Below are 7,667 nucleotides of genomic sequence, written 5' to 3' on the forward strand. Positions count from 1 at the left end.
TTTTTTTCCATCTCTTTGAGGAATGTTGTTGGAATCTGGATTGGGATTTAATTATATGTGTAAATTGCTTTGGGCAGTGTTGATATTTTCACAATGTTAAGTCTTCCTATCCAGGAGCTTGGTACATTCTTCCATTTTTGAAGGTCTCTTTTGGTTTCTTTTAGTAGTGTTTTATAGTTTTATTTGTATAAATCCTTTTTTTCTCTGGTTACATTTATTCCTAGATATTTCATCCTTTGGGAGGCTATTGTAAATGATATTGCTTTCTTAATGTCCTTTTCAATGTTGTAATTTCTGGCACAGAGGAATCCAACTGATTTTTGTATGTTGATCTTATATCCTGTCACTTTGCTGAATCTTCCAAAGAGATCTAGTAACTTTTTTAATGAGTCTTTGGGGTTTCTATATATAGCATCATATCATCTGAAGATAAAGAGGGTATTACTTCCTCTTCGCCAATTTGGATGCCTTTAATTTCCGTTTGTTGGCGTATAGCTCTTGTTAAGATTTCCAGCACAATATTGAATAGGAGTGGTGACAAAGGGCATCCTTATCTGTTTCCTGTTCACAGAGGAAAGGCTTTCAGTTTCTTTTCATTGAGAGTAATGGAGGCTGTTGGTTTTGTATATATGCTCTTAATTATGTTGAGGATTTTCCCTTCAATTCCTATTTTGTTGAGTGTTTTTATCAGGAATGGATGTTGGATTTTGTCAAATGCCTTTTTGCATCAATCAATATGATCATGTGGTTCTTTTCTTTTTTATTATTTATATGCTGGATAATGTTGATAGTTTTTCTAATGTTGAACCATCCTTGCATCCCTGATATGAATCCCACTTGATCATGCTGTATTATTATTATTTATTTATTTTTGATGTGTTGCTGGATTCTGTTGGCTAGGATTTTGTTGAGAACTTTTGCATCTATGTTCATCAGGGATATTGGTCTATAGTTATCTTTCTTAGTGACATCCTTCCCTGGTTTTGGTATGAGGGTTATGCTTGTTTCATAAAATGCATTAGGAAGTTTTCCATCCTCCTCTATCATCTGGAATAATTTGAGTAGAATTGGTGACAACTCTTCCCTGAATGTTTGATAGAATTCACCAGTGAAGCCATCTGGGCCTGGCCTTTTTTGGTTGGGAATTTTTTGATGACCTGATCAATTTCTTCTTTTGTTATGGGTCTGTTCAGGGTTCCACTTCACTGTGGTTAAGTTTAGGTAGGTCGTTTTTATCTAAAAATGTATCAGTCTCTTCTAAGTTTTCAAATTTTTGGATTACAAGTCTTCATATTATTCTGTTATTATTCTTTTGATTTCCTTTGGTTTTGCTGTGACATCACCCATGTGGTTTCTAATGTGTGTCATTTGTGTCTTCGCCCTCTTTTCTTTTGTTAGGTTTGCCAATGGTCTGTCAATTTTGTTAATCTTGTTACAGAACCAGCTCCTGTTGATTCTTTCTACAGTGTTTCTGTTTTCTATCTCATTTTTTCTGCTCTAATCTTTATTATTTCTCTTATTTTGATGGCTGTAGGTTCCGTCTGTTGGTCTGTTTCTAATTGTTGTAGATGTTGTATTAATGTGTTACTTTTGATTCTTTCTTCTTTTTGCATCTGTGTGTTTATTGCAGTACATTGTCCTCTCAGCTCTGCTTTCACTGTGTCCCAAAGATTTTGGTATGTTGTGTTTTCATTCTCATTTGTTTCTAGGAACTTTGTGAATTCATGTTTAATTTCTTCTATTATCCAGATCCTTTTCAGCAAGCTGTTATTCAGTTTCCATACATTTGACTTCATTTCCTTTGTCTTCCTATTGGTGATTTTTAATCTGCTAGCATAGTAGCCTGAGAAGATGCTTTGTAGTATTTTGATATTTGTAAATTTGTGGAGATTTGTTTTGTGGCCTAAGACATGTTTCATATGCACTGGAAAATAGTGTGTATTGTGCAGTTGTTGGGTTGAATGCACTGTACACATCTATGAGGTCCAGTTGGCTGATTGTGATGTTTATTTCTTCCATGTCTGTCAATTTTCTTTCTGGTTGTTCTAGCCATTTTTGAAAGCAGTGTATTAAAATCATCCACTATTATTGTACATTCATCTATTTCTATCATCAAATCCATTATAGTTTGATTTATATGTTTTGGAGCTGTTTATTTGGGACCATAAATATTTATTATGGTTATATCATGTTCAATATCCCCTTTAATCCTTCGATAATCTCCATCTTTATCTATTATGCTGGGTCTTTCCTTAAAGTTTATTTTATCAGAGATTAGTACTGGTGCTCCAGTTCATTTTTTATTGCAATTAACTTGGTGTATTTTTTCTATCTTTGACTTTTAATCTGTTTTTGTCTCTGTGTGTGAGATGTGTCTCTTGCAGATTGCCTATTGAAGAATCTAGTTTTCTTATCTATTCTGCCACTCTCTGTCTTTTAACAGGTGCATTTAATCCATGTATATATTGTTGTTGTTGTTTGTGCCATGGAGTCGGTTCCAACTCATAGCGACCCTGTGCAGGGTTTCCAAGGCTGTAAATCTTTACGGAAGCAGAAAGCCTCATCTTTCTCCTGTGAAACAACTAGTAGTTTTGAACTGCTGACCTTAAGGTTAGCAGCTCAATACATAACCACTATGCTACCAGAGATAGGTGTGGATTAATTGCTGCCATTTTGTGTGTGTGTGTGTGTGTGTGTGTGTGTGTGTGTGTGTGGTGTTGCTGTTTTATTTGTTCTTTGTGTCTTCCTTTGTTGAGTTCATGATTTTTGTCTTCTTTCTTGGGAGTTTCCTCATAGTTAATGTTTCCATGTTCTTCTTGTATTTTCATTTTCTTGTTATGTTATGAAGTGCTAATTTTCTTTGAGGTTGTCTTATAGCCCATTGAAATTTCTCTCCATTTATTGCATTCTATTTTATCCTATAATCTACCTGACTTAGTTACCATCTGGATCTCTGTTCCTGCGTGTTTACCTTCTTTTACATTGTAATTGTTTTGATCACAGACTGACCTTCCAGATTCTCTGAGTTTTTTCTTATAGTTTTGTTCTTTTCTTGACTTTCTTTCTGTCGATTTAAGTCTGGGAGGTGCTGCCATGAATGTCAATCTCTGGTTGTTTTCTGTAGTTGTTGGTTCTTAGGCAACAGAACTCCCTTTAGGATGTTTTGTAGCACAGGGTTGGATTTAGCAAAACCCGTTAGCTTTGATTAATCCTTGAGTATTTTGATTACATTGTCATATTTGACTGATAGCTTTGCTGGATAAAGGATTCTTGGTTGGCAGTTTTTTGTTTGTTTGTTTGTTTTCTTTCAAGGTTTTGTAAATGTCTCCCCATTGCCTTCTTACTTGCATGGTTTCTGCTGAGAGATCTGAGCTTAATCTGACTTGCTTGCCTTTATATGTAATGCCTATTTTCCCTAGCTGTTTTCAGGAGTGTCTCCTCATCTTTAATTTTGGAGAGTTTGATTATGATGTATCTAGGTGATTTTCTTTTGGGGTCTATCATTCCAGGATCACAGCAACTCACAAGCCACCACAGTACGACAAACTGACAGACATGTGGTGGACATTACTGATTACAAATGGATATTATGGAGTGGACAGTCTGAGCTCAGTTTGCCACCTTCCTGTCACTGACAATTGAATCTTATGCTTAAGGCCTGATTTGTCCACCTGGCCTACTGGACAATGTGAGAGTATAGGTTGTATTCTTTTCCTTGGGTATTTTTACCCAAAACATATACGACCTCAGCTAGTGACCTACCAACAAACCCGTCTCTCTTGCCTTGAGAACACATCTACCTCACCAGAAACTACTTAGCTAATTAATATGTTGTTGTTGTTGATGATGATGTTAAGTGACTGTGAGTGGTTTCTCACTCAAAACCACTCTTTTTGAGGAGTGGCTGGTGAGTTTGAATCACCGACCTTGCAATTCAAAATGACAGTTTGGTCCAGTGCTTATCCTAGAGTGCCACATCAGTTAACTCTGGTGAGGATAGAACAGTGTTTCTCAACTGTGGCAGAGTAGAGCACACACACCAATCTTGCATTAGTTGATACAAGTGACTTTGTGACTATAGGGAGCCAATATCCACTATTACACCTGGCCTTGACCTTCCTCTGTCTCTTCTCTATGGGATTAAATTTCTGTTCTCTTCCATGCCTATGTGCAAGTCATGTTTTTGCTTGTGACCCTAAACCTTGACTGGGCAGTTTGGCACAGTGAAAAGCATCGATGGTTATTTAATACATACCTAAGTTTTCTGTGTATGTAAAGTGGAAATTAGCTCCAAGCGACCTTTTTGGATGTTTTTCATCAAGAATAATTCATTAGTAACAATATCAAGAAACAAAATGCACTGTTAGCATTTTCCGTTTTCAGATAATATGCAACCTGAGACATACTCCAATATTTTGGTGTCTGGTAAATAATCACCCAGTTTCACATTCACATTTCTCCTATTAACATTAATATGTGAATATATAAAATATAGGAATGCTTGTTGTTGTTGTTGTTAAGTGCCGTCGAGTCGGTTCCGACCCATAGCAACCCTGTACAGGGTTTCCAAGGGTAGAAATCTTTATGGGAGTAGAAAGCCTCATCTTTCTCCTGCGGAGCAACTGGTAGTTTCAAACCGCTGACCTTAAGGTTCACAGCCCGATTCGTAACCACTACGTTACCAGAACTCCTTAGTGATTGACTTTTTGGCATTGTGTATACAATATTGTAACAACAGATTTACAAATTTGAATAAATGATTATTTGAATGCACGGAAAATTATTATAAACTAGATTACATTAGACATTTAAAATATTGTTTTTATGCATATTGAACTTTTTTAGTGAACAATTCAGTGTGGGAATAATAGGATACAGTTTAAATTCTGCCTCTGGTTATTGATGATTTGTGATAAGTAACACAATTCTTTCAACCCAGATTTTTCGTACCACTAATGGAATTAGGAGAGATTGTAAAATAGATTTTTCAGAAAGTTGGAGATAATGCTTATCAAGTGTATGACACAATAAGTCAATAAATGTAAATTCCATTTCTTTCTTTGATACAAAAAATAAGATTAGTTCTTATTTCATGGGAAAAATCAATTCAATAAAATATGTACTATATTTTTCATTATGTTAGGGGGAAATGTAGCTAATTCTATTAAAATTTTAATGTGATTGTTTTGGTATACATCCACTGGCATGCACTGAGTGCCTGAGATATTGATCTTCTTAGTGTGAAAGTGCCATAGGCTGCCAAAAGAACCAATAGATACATTCAGGAAGAAGTGCAGCCAGAGTGCTCCTTGGAGGCCAGAATGTCCAAACTTTGTCTCTCATACTTTTGACATATTGTCAGGTGGGACCAGGTCACTGGAAAAGGATATCATGTTTGGTAAGGTGGAGGGTCAGAGAAAAAGAGGAAGACTCCCAACAAGATGGATTGGCCAAGTGGCAGCATCGATGGACTCAAGCATGGCAACAGTAGTGAGGTTGGCCCAGGATCAGGCAATGTTTCATTCTGCTGTGCATAAGATCGCTATGAGTTGGTACCAACTTGATGGACCTAACAACAACAACAGTCTCCAGGAGTCCTGGTGTGGCACTCTTGGTTAATGCGCCAGACTGCAAAGCCATTTGAACTGCAAGGTCATTGGTTCAAGCTCACCAGCTGCTCCTTGGAAATCCTACAGAGCGTCACTATGGGTTGGAATTGACTTGATGGCATTTGACAACAACAACAAGTTTACAGGTCTATAATAGCCCCTTATTTCCTTCATGTTTATCATATAAATATTATCATCTTCTATGTTTACTTGAGATACAAGTAGATACACATAATGAAACAATGCCCACATTGTATGCATTGCATTCAGTTCATATTTTATTTCACCATCAAAAACAGAGTGAGAGCAATAAAGTTTGCAAAAATATATTTTTTATGAAATTTAAGACATTTATGTTTTGAATAAGCAGGGTTTTTTCCAATAAAAATAATCTCTAATTTTGACATTTAGACAATCTTTAAATACATTTTTGGTCTTATTCTGTAGAAAATTAAAATATAGACATGCTTCCTATATCAGTAACATAGCCAATTGAATATTTGTATGAGTAGATATAATAGCTAAAAAGGATATTTGTAGTAGATGGCATCCATTGCTTTAAATCCAGTGGAGGCAGGAGAGCAATTTTTAAGTTTGTAATTGTGTCAACAAATATATTTTCGTGTAGAGCTGCCTTATTTGCATAATGTTCTCAATGGAAGTGGTGGTGGTGTGCCCAACAATAAGTTCTAACTCATAGCAACATTGCATAGGATTTCCTAGGCTGTGAATCTTAATGGGAACAGAAAGCCTCATCTTTTTCCAGGGAACTGTTGATGGTTTCGTACTGCTGACCTTGAGATTAGCAGCCTGACTCATAACCATTGTGCTACTAGAGCTCCTTAATCTTCTTAGTAAAAGCCTATATTTTATTTTACTTTCCCCACCTGTACTTCATTCACCTGAGATTGTACGGCAACATTCTCAAGAACACAAACCAGTAGCTACATTAGACTTTTGCTTTTCTGATTACACAGGAATGCCATCTAGTGTCAAAATAGCAGCTGCATCCTCTCCACATTATGGAATACTACTGATTGCTTATGCAGAGAATTAAGACATTGTACACCATTAGCTATGAAATGTTTTAAAGAACTATATTACAGTGAATTGTTGGAGACACTGTTTGTAAGCAGACAGCAAGAAGAATGTAGTAAAAGCTTGCTTTAGTTGTATTCATTTTTTATTTTTATTTTTTTTTAATAGTGAAAACTTAACAATGCAAAAAAATGAGAGTAGAGTGGCTTTGGAAGATAAGCACGGGAATTTGAAACACAAGGTCAGAGATCCACAAGACAAAGCTGAGGCTTTCTGCTCCCACAAAGATTTTCAGTCTCTGAAACCCTATACAGGGTTGCTGTGAGCTAATGCACCAGACTGCAAAGTTGTTTTCAATCACATGGTCATTGGTTCAAGCTAACTAGCCGTTCCTTGTAAACCCTATACAGGATCACTATGGGTTGAAACCAACTCAACGGTACTTAACAGCAAAAACAACAACAAACACACACAATATGTAAACACTTCTTATGATTAGTTTTAATAAAGGAAGAAGTATTAAAATGAAATTTATTATGTGCCCTTGTGTTAATGTCTACCTGTGGTTTAATGATAAATTATTTATTATGTCTCTTCTAGCCTTAGTTTTTGTAATTCCCAACAAATGAATCTTTTCCTGATGGGTTGGGTAAGGGAAGATGGGGTAAGATGCTGATAGGGTGACAATTAACAGGGTTAATTGTAATTATAAAAATGTGAAACTCTAGCATGGGCATAAAATAAGCCATCTTGGTGATCTTCCACAAACTGGTGCAGCCCTATTTTGTGTGAAAGAAGAGAATCATCCTCCAGCCTGACATTTGAACTGCACATTTGAAACTTGCCAACTTGTACAACCATGTGAGCCATTTCCTGACAGCCCCATGAGATCTGCGGTTATAAGAATTGCAGATGCCTGGCACATTGGAAGGATACTGAGGGGAAGAATAGGATTCATACCAGGAATTACGGAGTGGTAGGAATCCTGTTGTAGCCCTGATAATCACTAGACAGCAATGC

The sequence above is a fragment of the Chrysochloris asiatica genome, unplaced genomic scaffold (assembly GCF_000296735.1).
Source record: "Chrysochloris asiatica unplaced genomic scaffold, ChrAsi1.0 scaffold00248, whole genome shotgun sequence".
Classification (NCBI taxonomy): Eukaryota; Metazoa; Chordata; class Mammalia; order Afrosoricida; family Chrysochloridae; genus Chrysochloris; species Chrysochloris asiatica.